This window comes from Ambystoma mexicanum, chromosome 9 (assembly GCF_040938575.1).
Source record: "Ambystoma mexicanum isolate Mex_15411 chromosome 9, UKY_AmexF1_1, whole genome shotgun sequence".
Taxonomy (NCBI): Eukaryota; Metazoa; Chordata; class Amphibia; order Caudata; family Ambystomatidae; genus Ambystoma; species Ambystoma mexicanum.
Window position 1 is genome coordinate 662,311,700 of NC_090931.1, and position 16,387 is coordinate 662,328,086.

Sequence of the window (16,387 nt, forward strand, 5' to 3'; positions counted from 1 at the left end):
GTCTCTTGCAGACATATCAAGTCAGGCTTTTGTATCATTTCAGGAGGAGATCCTAGGAGATGTGAAAATCCTCTAGTGTTCCACGAGGCTATCACCAGTGTCCCTGCCTCGCCATAACATTAGCTCCTCATTGTTGAGTTCAACGATTTTGCTAACCAAGACCATTTTTTTCCTTTCGTCCTCGTCGGCATTTGCTTCCGGGGTTTTTGAGCTCACTGGACCCGACTTTTCGCGATTATCCACTGTTATCTTGATTTTCTTCTTCCTTATATCATCAGGAGGGCATACTAATTCAGCTACCCTTTCAGCATCTTTAGACTTGACATTGGACACGCGCTCCTGGTTTACGCTTTTTTCAGTTTTGGTTGCCGCTAGATCTTTCTCGTTTATTTTTTGTACTTTTAGTTCTTTTGTTTTTACACCATCGTTACCCCTTAAGGTGTTATCTACTTCGTACACTTGATATCCAACTTCCAGAAGTTGTCTCTCACTCATCATGATCAATTCTGCATCTTTTTTGTCATTGATGTGTAAGAGTACAAATTTCTGGTTCATCTCAGCCATAATTTCCACACGCTCAATCCGAGCACTCTTTATTGCTCTTAACACAGGTATTTTTTGGAATATCTGTAGGATAGTGTAGCGATTTAGTGGGGTATCACCTTTTCTGCCGTCTATTTTCTCAACCAGTAGTCTGTACTGATGGTTTTTTCCTAACGCTTTGATGTCGACATTCAAGTTAGAATTTCTTGACTTAGCGGGCTCTTCAGCACTCCCTCTTGGTGCTCCGTCTTCACTTGCTGATTGTTGTGGATTATCTTTCGGGGACTCCGTGTCATGCATAGTGTTCTCCTGCTCATCTAATATGGGATTTTTTTTGTGACTTCCCTGATCTTAGATATGTTTTTCTGCTTCAACATACTCTTTAGCCTTTTATCTTCCAAGGTGAGAAAGATTTGTGGGTCTTCCACCTTTTTTATAGATTTCTTTACTGTAGATTGAGTTTTTTTGGGTGTTTCTGGCCACAAAATCACTCTTTTACTTGGCATTTCATCTTCTTTCTCTTTCTCGTTTCCTTCTGTAGATGGTTTTTGCGGGTTTACCTGTGACTCACGATCATCTTGTCCAGTATTGCCGCCAGTTTCAGTAGTTTTCACTACCCTATTATCATCCTTGTTTTCTTCGGCATCAGACACGCTGTAAGTTGACATGTTCAGCAATTCCTCCTCATCACCTTCTATGCCTTCCGCATCCAGCTCAATTGTGCTCCCTCTCTGTGACCTGTTATCTTCAATCAGGCTTTCTGGCTGTACTTTGTCGTCCACGTTTTGGGCCTCATCTGTCTTTTTTTTCCCTTCAGTGTCGATAGCTCAGAATGATTTACTGTTATGTTCAATGCTTTGATGTTTCTGAAGAAATTGGCTGAACTACGAGGGTTCCTGTTCTTTTGTACTTGTTGGTTCTTCGTTTTTTTTTGTTGCAATCATTGGAGTTTGGCTTAACTATTTTTGACCTCTTCTCGTTGCTCACTCCCGGTCGTATTTTCGGGTTTTCAAATATATCATACCACTCTCCCCCTCGTTCTTTTTTGCTGATTCAGATGCAGGGTTACTTCCTAGATTCTTTGCATTTGTGTCGATAGATTTGGACGTTTCAGGTGGATTAGGTGGTGGGAGAGCTTGCTCTTTATCTACTTTTTCATTTTGAATTTTACTGGACTCGACCTCCTTTTCTATAGATTTCATAGGAACAGTCGATGAGCTGGACCTTGTTTTCTGTGCAGTCTCCGCGCCCTGACAATCCATCCTTCCACAGTCAGTATCTTCGGACCCAATTACAAGCTCCTTGTCATAACAGCAATTCTGTTGAGACACCTTTTTCTCCGCTTCTCTCTTTTTCTCGGACGGTTGCTTAGTTGCTCCAGATTTCTCGGATGATTCCAATATCTCTAAGTTGATCACTGAGGTCTGGCTCGTTTGCACAGTTTTTGAGACTCGAGTTGTATTTGAATCTCTCCTTCCTTCTCGTTCGTTTTGAAGTAACGGAAGGGCTTGCCTTGTCACTTCTGCGAGGAGTTTCTTATCTTCAGAGTTATTTCTTAGGGATTCCTTCAGAGCTGTTAATGAAATATCGTTCCCTCGTTTAGTTACCAAAATCTCAGAAGTCATTTCCTTAAGGTCTGTCTCTAGTTTGATCATTTTAGAGTTTAGTAGAGCAATCAAAGTCGTTTGGTCTCTGTAGTTCTCATTTAGGTTCTCATACAGCTTCATCAGAGGCGCAACCGCTATTGTTGTGGCAGACATCAGAATTGGACTTAACTTCGATATTATTGTTTCGACACAAGGCGATGTCTCATCTGTTTTATTTCTTCCCTTCAAGGGTATCTCATTGGATTTCCGCCAATTTGCCTTTCTCGTTGTTGTACCGTCCTCGTCATCCGAATCCAAGGATGGGATTAAGGTGGCACGTCGTTTGGACCTTTTCGGTGATCGAATCTCACCAGATGTGTTTCTTCCCATACTTCTCTCTTCTCTTTGGCCTTTGAGTCGTTTCCTCAGACATTGGTCCTCGCTTTCAGAACTTTCTCTTCTGCGACTTCTCTTTTGAGACACTATAATCACCTCATTTCTAGATTCAAATGCTGGGGAGTTTGTTTCTAAGGTCATTACTTCGTGGATACTCCTGTGCTTAAGATAGTGTAGCTCTGCATGTAATGGATTTCCCTCATTGGGGCTTATTTGAGATAGCCTTCGAGATTGCAGCAATTTTTGCTAGATCTTTTATCACTTGATCGACTATCCCAACGGAATTTCTTTCTCCCGAGTTTAAAATATTTTGCGGTAAAGTAGTTGGCAGTGTAGAGCTTTCCATCCATTCATTAAGGGGTGTCCGCATCTCCCTAGTACCATCCGTTTTCTCTGGCGCAGTAAGGTGTTTTTTTGTATTTAGATTGGTAAGGGAGCCCCTTGTATCTTGTATTTACTTGATCATTTGCTCATCTCTTTTGCTCATGGTAGCCGTTTTCTTTTTTGTTTAACTCTGGTTTATGCATCTCAGCTACCTTTGACCAAGCCAATAGTTTTAGGGATGAACTCGATTTTAGTTGCTCAACCTTGGCTGTCTCTCTTTGTATATTCATTAGGCTTAGGTTCCTAGCTTGAGTCGATTGGACTGGGTCTCGTATCGGTTCCTCAGTCCTCGGCCTGAGCGGGGGGGGGGGGTTGGTGATGGCTGGGCACTCAGGACCTGATGTATCATAACGGTGCAGACTTCGGTGCTCTTCGTTCCTGATAGGTTTTCCTCAGATTCGCTGATCCTTCCCTGTGCCTCGACCACCTGCGTCTTTTTCCTTTCCCAGCGTCACTGGTTTTTTTCCATGCGACTCTGGGATTCCGATGTACTTCGCCCCAAGCCTCTTCCTCCATTTCTCCGATGGGACCTCTTTTTCTGTCTCCGGCACATCCTTGGTTTCCTTCTCGTTAACCTCATCCCAATCTTGATCTTAGTCACTTTCAGAATCACTTCTCAGATCAAGGGTGTCCAGCGAGTCATTAGTGGCTCCTTCCCTTCTCAGCCACACTGCTCCCACATGCTCATGAGAGACCATAGACCTGGGCGCCTCAACGCTGGAGCACTGCTGCTGCCCAGCAGTGACGGCGTTATGTGCCATCCTGAAGCCGTTATCTCAGGGAGTGACGCTCTCACTAGCCACAGCCACAGTAGCGGCTACAGGGGCATTAGGAGCAGCAAAGGACTGTTTTAGAGTTATATCAATGTCAATAGAATTTCCTATAGAAGTGCATGTCGCATTCTGCCCTCGCTTAGCTTGAGCACGCGTATTAGCTTTATTCGTAATCCCCCTCATTGCTGCTGACATTATCAGGCAGCGCTGTGCTCAGAGCGACAAGCGAACACCGGGTGCGACTTACAGTGCTTGTTTTACACCACGCTGCACAAGCTCTTACCATAGACCTTTAGGCAGTGTATATTAGACTTACCTTTGTCTCAAGGTCGGGATCAAGGAGGGGATACCTCCGCAGTCTCCCGTTCACTAGTCGCGCTGTCAGCGACAAACAGCCGCACAATAGCCAACTCCCTCCACCCCAGCCGGGCTCAATGCCGCGAGGGTGAACGCGGGTGCGTTTTGAATCTGTTTCCTGCCACGTGATGGATCACGTGGTCTCCAGCAGGCTCCGCCCCCTCCAGGGAACGAAGCAGCAGCCAGCAAGAGTCCCAGCTGACTCGCAGTGCTGTGGACCACTCGTCAGCTCTGCCGCTCCAAAGGATTTGGTAAGTGCAAGTCAAAGTCTCTTTCCAAATGGAACGGTATGCGCTCTTTCATCAGGAGCCAGTGGGCGTCACGTCTAGACAGAGATGTGCTCTCTCCTAAGGATACTTCGAGAAGCTCTAAGAGCATTGTTTTGCGTGATCTGCAGTCTGTTATGGTTTTTTAAGGATGTACTTAAGAGAAGGACATTACAGTAATCCAACGTAGCACCGACGGTGGCTCTAGTAATGGTGAGACCATTTTTGGCCGATAGGTGAGATTTTACTGCATTAATAATTTTCATTGCGAGCGCTGATGATGAGATGGCACTAACTTGCCTTTCCATTGAAAGGGTGGAGTCAAGGTATACGCCCATGGTTTTTACTGCAGCAGAGACTGCGATTACAGTGTTCTTAATGCTGAAGGTGCCATATTTGCTGACTTGTTTGTTCACAATCTTTTTTGGGCCTACCAATAGGATTTCAGTTTTTTCCCCCATTGAGACAAAGTCCGTTTGTTGCCATCCAAGCCTGGATGAGTGCATATGTCTTCTGTAGGGTTTTGAGATCTTGCTCTGAGTCACCGGATAGCGGGAGAAGAATGTGTGTATCATCGGCATAGTTGGTGAATGCTATGCCGAATTCTTCTAAATCATTAAATAGAGGTAAGGTGAAGAGATTATAGAGGGTAGGGGATGTGGGACTCCACAACTAAAGGGGAGAGTAGCAGAGGTCGAACCCAAGCTTCCTTGAGGGAAGGTGGGACGATGAGGCAAAAGAGGCATTAATAAAGGCTGTGACGAAAGGGGCTAGGGATTCCACACAGTCTTTGATTAAGCTAGCTGGGCAGATGTCACCCTTGCAAAGCGAGGGTTTGGATGTGCTTCATGATCTGTAGGACTTCTGGCATGGTTACATCCTTGAAGACAAAAGGGTTATTTTTGTAGGCTGTGAGTCACCCGGAACTGTGCCAGTGCCAGTGGGTGTTGTGTGAGGGGACGTGACACTAGGCAGGTTGTTGAATTGAGATTTCATTTTTTTCTGAAATAGGTTGATTTTGTCTAGCATGGCGTGTTGAATGTTATTACACCATGTTTCATCTTTCACAGTTTGTTGTGTAGAAGTGGGGGGGGGGAGGGAACAGCCAGTTCATTGAAGATGACAAACAACTCCTTGGATTGAGATTGTTCTTGGTCAATTCTAATGTTCTAAGCAGATGCTTTGGCTACAGAGATGGCCTTTTTGTATTGTCTGGCAACTGTCAGGTAGGTGTCTCATGTGGAGACAGAGGGACACGATTGCCATTCGGTCAGTGCTGCCCTTCTGAGGGCTCTTATGTCAAGTAATTCTTGGGTGTACCAAGAGTTAACATGTTTGATACATTTAGCTCTTTATATCTCTAATGAGGCAATGGCGTCTACTGCTTCTTTAAGAGTGGCGTTGTAGAGCTCTACCAATTCTGTAGGGTTGTTAGAATGTGGTTGCAGTAGAGCTGAGGCTTCTAGGAGAGGGAGAATTCTGTGCTTAATGAGTAGTCTTTTTGACCTGGCAATCACAGCAGGCACAGGTGAGCTGTGTTTAGCTGTTATTTTGGATGGTATATGAAAATGCAGAAGATTGTAATCGGTCGGTCCAGGGGCGTGGGGTATTGGAACTGATGTCAACAGCACAATTGTGATCAGCTATCCAATCCAATATGCGACCTTTGATGTGGGTCGGGTTGTCCACTTTTTAGATATAGCCCAGGTCTAGGAGAGCTTTGGTAAAGGCTTTGCCTTTCTTATCCATACGATCTTTGAATCCAAGATTAAAATCTCCTAAGAGAATGGCTCTTGTATTGCTTTTTAGATTGTCACCTAAGAGGTGAAGGAGATTAGCTTGGAAGTCAAGAAGAGGGCCTGGAGGGCGGTAGACTACATGCAGTGTTATAGTATCGTTTGGTGAGAAGGTTATTTTATCGAGAGGGCGTCAGTTATCTGAGGTAGCAGATTTTATTTGTCTAGAATTGAGAGCTTCCTTGACAATGAGGGCGACACCACCTCCCTTGTTGGCGGCTCTATCTTGACAGAAAATTGTGTAGCCGTGCGGTAAGGTTTGGCAGATGGCTGGTCGAGAAGCTTCGTGTAACCAGGTCTCTGATGGCTAGGGCATAAAGATCCAGGTCCGTGATCAGGTTGTGAATCTCTGTGGCGTGGGCGGACATGGAATGTGCATTGATGACTGCACATTGGATTTGACCGGTAGGGTTGTTACTTGTTTTAGTGTTACTTATTTTAGTTGGGACATTGGAATCCTTAGTGGTTCTGCAGGGAGTTCTTGGCCTGGGGAAAGTGGCTGGTGAAGGCGAGTAGAGGGGTTGCCTTTGTAGGTGTTTTTTTGAAAGTGGATGAGATGTGGACAAAGCAGGTCCGTAGCCGTCGGTTTCTTATGTGTGAGGGTGCTGGGTGTGAGGGGGGCCTGTGCTCCTGGTGGTGGCTTTTGTGAGATGGCGGTTAAGATTGGGGAAGTGATAGGGGCTAAGGTGGCTATCTTAGTAGGTGGGATCGGTACATCTGTGCGGAGAGCAGGGAGGACGGGTGTGGGTGGGATAAGATGGGAGCATGGCAGTTTTGGCTGCATGTTAGTGGTAGGGCGGACTAGCTGGTATAGGGGAGCACCCTCAGTAGAGCTTCTTTTGTGCTGTAACCTGGCGCAGTAGCGCTCAAGTTAGTTGCCTACTGGACAGTCTATAAGCTGTAGTTTCATGTTAGACATGTAAAGGTTACTTTGAGGCCAATGCTAATAAGAACTGAAACAATAGTAAAACACAATTGCACAGAAGCTTTATAGGAAATCTAGCGTGCACGAAATCAGGTACAGTGGATAACTGTCTCACCACTAGCACAGTACACTTTTTACAATGTTTGGTACACTAGCACAATACACTTTTAATGTGGTTGGGATGGTGTATGATACTGTATTGAAGTGTATGTTACTTATGGTAAGCGTGTAACTGTGCAAACATTATTAGAGTAAGAGCCTAGAGCGTGGATACAGTTGGAGTGCACATGCAGAGCTGTTTTCGGGAAATCAACCGACGTAACTTTAAATATAGTGAGAGCATCAGCGAGTAACTAACACTAGGTTAATGGATCATAAACGAACAGAATAGAATAGACTTGCATGCATGAAACCTTTGTTGAAATGCCCAGGGCAGCAACGCATTTCGGTAGCGTGGAATGCCGAGTAGTTGCAGGAAGCAGCCGCAGAGCCGGCGCAGGATGGGACAGGGATTAATTATTGTACGCAACAGTTAGGCGGGTGGCCTAGCTGGGCGATGGCAGATGGCCACACACAGACAGGCACAAACTGGCTATGCCCTTAGTAGAGGCCCTTGGTAGGACGGCCTGGCTAACGCCTTCAGGTGACATGGGGTCACGGAAGCAGCGTTCGGCTGGCCAATCAGGCGCGGATCACGTTGCTTACCAACGTGTAAACAGCAACAAAGCCTCCATTTTAAATGGGCTCCTTGTGTCATGCTACAAAATGCATGGTACTGGAAAAGGTGCTGTAGATGCTGCAATGGGGAGGGCGGCAGTGTGTTCAAATCAGGAATGCAGACGGGATCAGGATATTACGCTTACTCAAGTATCAAGGGAAGCGTGTTGTACAGTCCTCAGTACTCGTCCATGAATCCTCACGTCGCAGATGGTTGCTTGAGCAGCTGGAGGAGGCTCCTGCCCTCCTAGGCAGACGCTGTAATCTTGTAATAGATGAGCAGGTTGTGCTGCTTCAGTTGGCCTAGGTACCAGGGTGAAGAGCCGTTTGATCTTAGTAGGTCATAGTAGAGAGAAGACTTCTACAGGCATCGCTCCGTCCACATGTGTGCTCCTTGGGAGCCTAGCGAGCACTGGTGCTTGTGGAGTGTAAGTTGTCATAGGGACAAAGGCACTGATGCTGGCCTTGGAGGCAGAGCAGCTCTGGCGATAGCGGTTGTAATCGACAAAGTGGTCAATGAAGTGATCAAAGATGGTACAGTCATCGACAAGGAAGTCGACTTCATCTTATGGACCGTCGACCGAGTGGTTAACTGGGTCATCATGGACAAAGTAATTGGCACCGACAATGATTTTCCCATGTGGCTCGTCGACAGTGTGGCTCGTCGATTATGTTGTAGTGGCAGCCGACGTGGGTCTACTCCGAAGAGTGGGCGGCATGCTTCGTAGCCGTGGTCGTAGACAACGCAGCTTTAAACGGTGCCAAAGTGGATGTGGTCGACAGGGGGATTTGGGGAGGAGGGGTAGTGGAAGCATGCAATGCAACAAAAGTTCTTTAGGTGACACTTACAGCAGGACCTGAAGAGGTTTAATCTTGTTGGCGTCCGCCATGGTCGCATGGATAAGCTCTGAAGGTTGAGAAGGCAGCCTACCGCAACGAGAAGATCTTTGAATGTTCAGATCTTCACTGACAATGTGTCCCCGCTACCGACAGTCAACCCTGTGACCGATGAATGTATATTTTTTTAAAAAAATTTAAAAAAATTTAAAAAACAATTCATCCAAAAGCAGATGAAATAGATTGGAGGAGCGAAACAAGTCATGCCAAGATGCCATCTGTCTGTTGATGTTAGTGAGACAATTAGCAATTTAGATGGATAGGACAGGTGCGAGACATGGAGAAGAAACTCCAGTATTGTCAGAAACAATAGTATGAGAAACCAAGGAGATAAGCTTACAAGAGGAAGGTAAAGAGTAGAGGTTCAACCGCCAAGCCTTCTGGGGCCCACCCTGGGAGAATAGGAGGATTGGAGGTGTGTGTCCAATAAGAGGGAATTAAGGGTCAGACAAGTCAGAAGCTATTGATGACAAAAGACAGAGTCCCGAATGCCCAGGTTACAGAGTGCATGGAGGAGAGCAGGGTCGTTGATACAGCAGTAGGATGAGAGCATTTTGTGCGAATGGCATTGGAGGGAAGGTTGGAGACCTGGGTCCATGCCGATTCTGTGAAGTGTCTGTTGCAGAGCCCAGGTTGAAAGGGGTCAGAGAGTCAAAGGACCTTCAAAAGTGAAGAAAGGCAGTTTAAGATTTGATTTGAGAGTACAGATCACCCCTACCCACCTCCCCGCCCACCTATTTTGATGATTTTAAATTGTAAAATGACCTGAAATGTGTATTGGTTGTGTGAATGTTGAAAGTCATAACTGACGGATCAAATGAATTAAGGAATGTTAACTGAACAGAAGGTCAAACTCTGATCCCATAATCACAAGACAAAGCGGTCCAAGCATGGATGGAGTGATTCTGCCTTATGCTTTGTCTGAAACAAGTACAAGGTAAATCACGTTCTGAACTTGTTACTACTGAATTCCAAAGAGGATTACATGCCATAATCTGGTTCCTTGTAAGAGCATTGCTGTCATATCTACAGACAGTCCTCCTCTCCATCCTTCCAACAGTACCCTCTGCCCAATTGTCCTGTGCTGACGCGTCTTGTGGGTAAAGGGGGGAAGGGAGGGAAGAGTTCCTTTTCCTGGAGATGGAGGGGGGTAGAGTTACTCTTTCTGAATCCTTTCTTTGTTCCGATTCGCCTTATGGGAGGGAATCCCAATTTCTGCCCCTTTGTAACGCATTCTCCCCCAGATTTCCCGCCAGGCATTTCTCCTTCTCCAAACTCATAACCCGTTCCTATTCACAATACCTGCTCACACTGGACATAGATTCCTTCATCTTGCTGGACTGTCTTTACCAATCCCAATGTGGTGCCACCTCCTGCGGTTTCTTTGCAGCGGGTATCGCCCTGTTACAGGCATGCTCTTACTCAGTCACTCATGATATCATCAATGAGTAAGACACTGTGCTATTACAGTGGTGCTTTCCTGACAACACTGTCATATCACTGCCAAGATCACGTATATCCAATGATGGGGAAAGAAAACCAATCCGAGTGTGCTACAGGACAAGTGTTAAAATGCCGCCAATGCACACACGCACACTGGATTCAAAAGACAGTCGACGACTAGGATGAGGAGGTTTTGATGGTTAAAACTAGGTTTAAAGATGAGCCTAATATTGGCACTGCATATCAATGGCCCCAAATAAATGCCTAGAAAAAAAATGTTTTGGGTGGAATACGTTTTGAGACGGTGTCTTGACATGAAGGATTTTGACAAAAAACATGGATAAAATAGAGTGGGACGGGTGATGAGGATTGGGGAGAGAAGAATAGAGAGTGCCTTTAATCATCAGTCCATTGGTGTCCCCCTTAGGAGCACCTGAAAATCACAGTGTCAAACACTGTAGAAATGTCCAGCAACCCGAATGCCTAGTCACTCACAACATCCACCACCACTCAATGGTCATCCAAAGACAGACCAGAACAGGCGCATTGCATGTAGCATTTCTTGGAGGAAGTCCAATTAATAGGACCCATGGGACAGCAGGCTTGTGCAGAGCACATGCACAGTAGGTGTTCCAGGGCACTGTTGGAAAACAGGTGTAGAATTTAAAGTGAATTGTAAAGCGTCATTTTCTGCATAAAATAGAGAAAATTGGGGGGGTGCACAGTCGAACGATATGCTGGCTATAGGGGCAGTGGAAATAAGCATTGCTTCCACTTCACTCTAAGATAGGATAGCACAGTGCATGCTTTAACCTTAAAAAAGAGAACAGCTGCAGCAATAAACCTAGGGTTCAATTATTAAAATGGCTTTTCAGTGAATTGCTCCAACCTTTCAAATGAATGCAGTGCAATCAATCAAGGACCCTTTGTACCATTTCCACGTGCCCCACATTTCTAAGCTCATACGCGATCAGGGCACAATGCCAGCCCGAACACTGGTCTCCGCATAATGATCTGGCTCTGATTTAGCAGAGCACCGAGCTCTAAATTACAACCGATCGTTAAAAGCAATACGAGAACAGTCATTAAAATGAGGAAGCGCATCAAACTAAGCATTATGCCAACCCCGAGCCAAGCCCTGATCTACTCTGCAGCGAGCAGCAAGCGTTTACCTTCGCTTCAATGAAGTCTGTCCTCTGGAAAAGGAGGGTGAACGTGGCACGTTCCCAGACTGGAATGCATTTGTCAGTCGTCGCTGTAACCTCCGCTCTGGAAAAAAACAAAAAAGGCATGTAATACACTACTCGTGACCACCTCGGAAAGTACGTCGCTGTTGGGAAAACACAAAGTTCACCCATATGATCTTCAGTCAATTTTGTTTGTTTGTTTATTTGTTTGATAATGCGCACCAATCCCTTAGGTAGACGGGCGCAACAGAAACAAGAAATCTTAAAACTTAGTTACAGTACAAGGTAGCAATACATAGAGCAGTGATTGCAGTTGGAGCAAAAATACAGGTACAAAATACATAAAATACAAAGCAATGGTCTTGGTAAGTCAAGGAGACATTATTGCGAGTAACAATATATGCACACATACATATACAGATATGTATATACAACCTTACATGTCTACGTTGACGTATATCCATGGTGCATACAAATATGACAGAGCAGTCGACCATGCGTTAACCAATCTACAGAGTAGTTTGAGGGAACAAAGGGTCATGTAGGGGCTGGAGAGGTAGAAGTGTAGTTCGGCAGTTAGGGGGTCGTTAGTGTGTAGCCAATTGAGTATCTTATGTCTGAATATAGGGTAGGGTTGTTCTAGTCTGATGTCAACTGGTAATTTGTTTCAACATTGTGCCGCTTTAACAGGGAAGCTGGTTCCTCCTGCTGTCGAGCGTTTGAACCTAGGAATCTCCAACATAAATGAGTTAGCAGATCTCGTAGGGCGGGTAGCTGTTCTCCTGGTAATTTTATCCATAAGGTATGGGGTGCTAGGTTATTCAGGCATTTGGAGGTGAGGGATGCTGTTTTGAGGAGAATTCTGTCCATTATTTTCAGCCAGTAAACAACCTTCCTGAATTCGGTAATATGCTCTCTGTAAGGGATGTTCAATGCTGCCCTCAGGGCGTTATTCTACAGTCTTTGGATTTTGTCTGTAATGTATTTGTTGGCTCCTGAGTACAGGGCATTACAGTAATCTAATCTTGACATAAGAGCGTTGGCTAGTGTGGTGCAGCTCGCTCTCCAGAGGTATGGTCTGGAAGCTCTGATGAGTTTACAAGTGTACGTTGTGGATGAGGCAAGGGATTTGACTTGCTTTTGAGAGTTAGAGAGGAGTTTAAGAAGAATCCTAAAGTTTTAACTACAGACATCACCTTGATAGGGTTATCAATGTTGAAGGATGTGTAGTTTGGGCTGAGTTTTTGGATATTGGCTTCAGAACCTAAGATTAGTAATTCTGTTTTTTCGTCATTCAGGCAGAGGCCATGGGATGCCATCCATGCCTGAATGAGGGTGTATATTTTGTTCACCAAGGCTGAGTCAGCCTCAAAGTTGCCCGAAATGGGTATGAGGATCTGTGCGTCATCTGCATAATTAGTGTAGGTGACACCCAGTCTATCCAACTTGTCAAACAGAGGCTTGGTGAAGATCTTATACATAGTAGGGGAGACGCAGGAACCTTGTGGGACCCCGCAGGTTATTTTAATGGGGTCGACAGAGGCTGAAGTAGAGAAGACTCATGGTCCGGTTAGTTAAGAAGGATTGGACCCAAACTATAGCATCTTTGGTGAAGTTGGCGGCAGATTGGAGGTGGTTGCATAACACTACATGGTCCACCAAGTCGAACGCTGCTGACAAGTCCAGTAGGAGTAGCAAGGCTATTTTTCCATTGTCCTTTAGTTCTTCAATTTGGGTCTTAAGGTCTAACAGCGCTGTTTCAGTGCCATGGAGAGGGCGGAAGCCCGATTTTCGTGAGCCAATTTGTCTATTTACGATTACAATGTTTTATTACACATTACTAGTAACGTTGTGTCATATAAAGCAACTGGTGCAAATTCTGCTACATCACACTCCATGTGTGGAAGAAAACATTCTCCAATACCATTACACGTATTTCAACCCTTTTATGATGTGCTACTATATACGTGAAAGCCTGATAACTTACCTGTTATCTTCATTACACCAAAATACATTCTCGCTGCAGTCCTTACTATGAGACAGGTTTCCTCCTTGAGATAGGGTAGGCACCCAGCCATGTTAAAGTAAAAAAAGGCCTACGAGTCTAAGAAGATGGACTACCCCAAACCAGTCCTATGTCCATATACCATAGAAATGATGGCCCAGACCCCAATGTGATAAGCAGGAATGCAGTGAGGAAGAGTAGGACTCGCCTGGAATCTTTATTACACAAAGTACTCCGTACATTCCCCCTTCGTCTCTCTTCCTCATCATTTTTACACAATGATGGCATACCAAGCCTCACTAAGGGTGATAAACGAACCACAGACAAAACAACCTCGATGGTTTGCCACGTTTTTTTTTTTTAAATAATGTGACCTATTTAAAGAGACAAAGTACTGGCTCAGTGTACCAACAGATCTCTTCTTACCCCAGGATCAATGTGACAAAAAGCAAATCACAAAGCATGAACGATTCAGTCCAATCCAGCTGCATGCGGACAGCCATCCCCACATTCAATACATCGGTTACTAGACGGACGCAAAGCTACGCCATCCTGGAGGAAGTTACAAGTTTTCAAATAGTTGCATGAAAAATGTGCTAATCCTTTATCGCACCAAGACGTGAAGTTAGCAGTGTTTGGTATAAGAGTTAGGAGTGAAGGTTGACTGGAAAGCTAAAGCGAGGCAGGCACCTCACTAGACGACTCTTTCAGCAGACCTATAATTTCATGCTGCAAACGTTCAGGTGAAGATCTTAGACTATCTGAATTTGCAATAGAGTCCACCCAAGTGACAGGATATATGATATTATATATTGCATTTTTAACACACCTGTACACAAGTGTTTCTATGCGCAACAAGACAAGGGGTGGGGAAGACGGAGGGAAGACCAGACAAACTATATTATTAGGACTTTTGACAGATTGTGCAAGTGCGACAACGAGCGGTGCAGGGGGATGGAGTGGGGAAATGCAAGGGAGAGGGTGGGGGTGAGGGGAGAGTGGTCAGGGCCAGTAAGGCTCTGGGGAAGTGAGCAGGGCAGCGCAGCGCTGGGTAAGTGCAAGTTGGCAGGGGGGGCTGCAGAGGTTACAGATTACGGCGCCTAATTGCGCAGGCGGCAGTGCAAAGAGGACAGGTCGTGGAGGGGCCTGGTACCCAATGAGACTGAGGTACCAAGCAACCAGCCTGCACATAAGACAGTAAGGTTAACAGGGGAGCGAGAGAGAAGGCAGAGGAGAAAAGGAGGGTCTTGAGCTGCTTCCGGAACTTCAGGTGGTCCGCCTCAAGTCAGAGGGGCAGGGACGCCGTTCCAGAGGGAGGCACCTGCAGGAGAGAGATCTAACCGCCCCCCCACCCCCCGATCTCTGTCTGGAGAAGCATCTGTGCCTTAGAGTTGGAGGTAGCTGAGCAAAGGGCTCAAGGAGGAAGGTACTTAGGCAGAGAGAGTTATATGTAGTGTGGGTCTCAGCCCCAGAAAGCCTTGTGAACGATGCAGTGGGTCCTGAACTTAATCCTTGCAGCCACCGGGAGCCAGTGGAAAGATTTCAGGGCTGGAGAGATATGGTCCCTGGTCTTGAGGCCAAGGATAAGTCTTGCAGTCCTGCTCTGGATTAGTTGCAGAGGACGCACAGTAGAGGCACACAGATTGAGAAAGTTTGCAGAGCTCTGGAGACAGTGAGCTTCCGGGGGGAGGGGGAGTGAGAAAAGGTAGAATACCTCTGAGGAGGTTCAACTGGAAGCGGGCCTTCTTGGCAAGGTCCGTGATACGAGGAGAAAAGGAGCGTGTGGAGTCGAAGATTACATCAACGTTTTTTGTCTCAAAGGAAGGCAAGGGTTGGGGGCCCAAGTAGGGCGGCTAGAGTGAGAGGGAAAGCGGGAACTGGAGTCCCAATGAGAATGATCTCCGTCTTACTGGCATTAAGGCAGAGGTTGTTGGAGGAGCACCAACCCTGAATCGCGGATACAGTCAGGCATGGGCGAGGAAGGAGAGGCGGCTGAAGGAGAGTTGAGTGTCATCCGCATAACAGAAAGATGGAGGAGAAGGAGGAGATCAGGTGGGCCAAAGGGGCCAGCTAGACATTGAAGAGCCAGGGTGAAAGGGTAGAGCCCTGGGGGGCACTACATGTACAGAGAGAGTGGTGGTGGAGAGGAAGGGCCAGAGTTGGACCTGAGAGGCTCAGTCAGGTCAGCCACGCCAGAGCCTGATCCGTGATCCTCAGGTTCTCACAAAGTGGATTGATCAGGGTGGAGCGATTGACTGTCAAAAGCAGAAGAAAGGTCAAGGAGGATGAGGACAGAAGGAGAGCTAGAGTCAAGATTTGAGAGCAGTTCTTCACAGGTGTGCAGGAGAGCAGTTTCCGTGCCTCTGGATGTTCTGAAGCAAAACAGAAAGCTGATGGCTGGAAGGTTTTGAATTAATCATAACCACGGGCAAAGCTCTGGGCAACCCTCCAGACCATCGTTTTTCAGCCTGCCAAGCCATTACAAAAGGGGAAAAACCATATGCAAATCAGGCTTGGTCATACCCCAAAAGGGGCAGTCCAGCCCAAACTGCTAGGTCACATCCCTTCTGCACAAGACCACAAGCATCCCCAGACATGTTTCAGCCTTGTTGGGCGTCATCAGTGAGGAGTAGCTTCGGTCTCTAGGCCCGGCAGACTCGGGACCCACGTCTGGGCATAACCGTCCCACTCGGGGTGACTTTAGCAAAACAGAAAGCTGATGGCTGGAAGGTTTTGAATTAATCATAACCACGGGCAAAGCTCTGGGCAACCCTCCAGACCATCGTTTTTCAGCCTGCCAAGCCATTACAAAAGGGGAAAAACCATATGCAAATCAGGCTTGGTCATACCCCAAAAGGGGCAGTCCAGCCCAAACTGCTAGGTCACATCCCTTCTGCACAAGACCACAAGCATCCCCAGACATGTTTCAGCCTTGTTGGGCGTCATCAGTGAGGAGTAGCTTCGGTCTCTAGGCCCGGCAGACTCGGGACCCACGTCTGGGCATAACCGTCCCACTCGGGGTGACTTTAGCAAAACAGAAAGCTGATGGCTGGAAGGTTTTGAATTAATCATAACCACGGGCAAAGCTCTGGGCAACCCTCCAGACCATTGT

At 46.3% G+C, this 16,387-nt stretch overlaps 1 protein-coding gene across 7 annotated transcripts in view; it reads right to left on the reverse strand.

Annotated features, from left to right (window-relative positions):
• Positions 1-16,387, reverse strand: part of HYCC2 (hyccin PI4KA lipid kinase complex subunit 2) — a 1,329,865-nt gene that overhangs the window by 984,583 nt on the left and 328,895 nt on the right. For all 7 annotated transcript variants that reach the window (XM_069615445.1, XM_069615447.1, XM_069615449.1 and 4 more), the window contains one exon: positions 11,256-11,352. The gene's annotated coding sequence lies outside the window, so the exon portion shown is untranslated. The remainder of the gene's footprint in view (positions 1-11,255; positions 11,353-16,387) is intronic.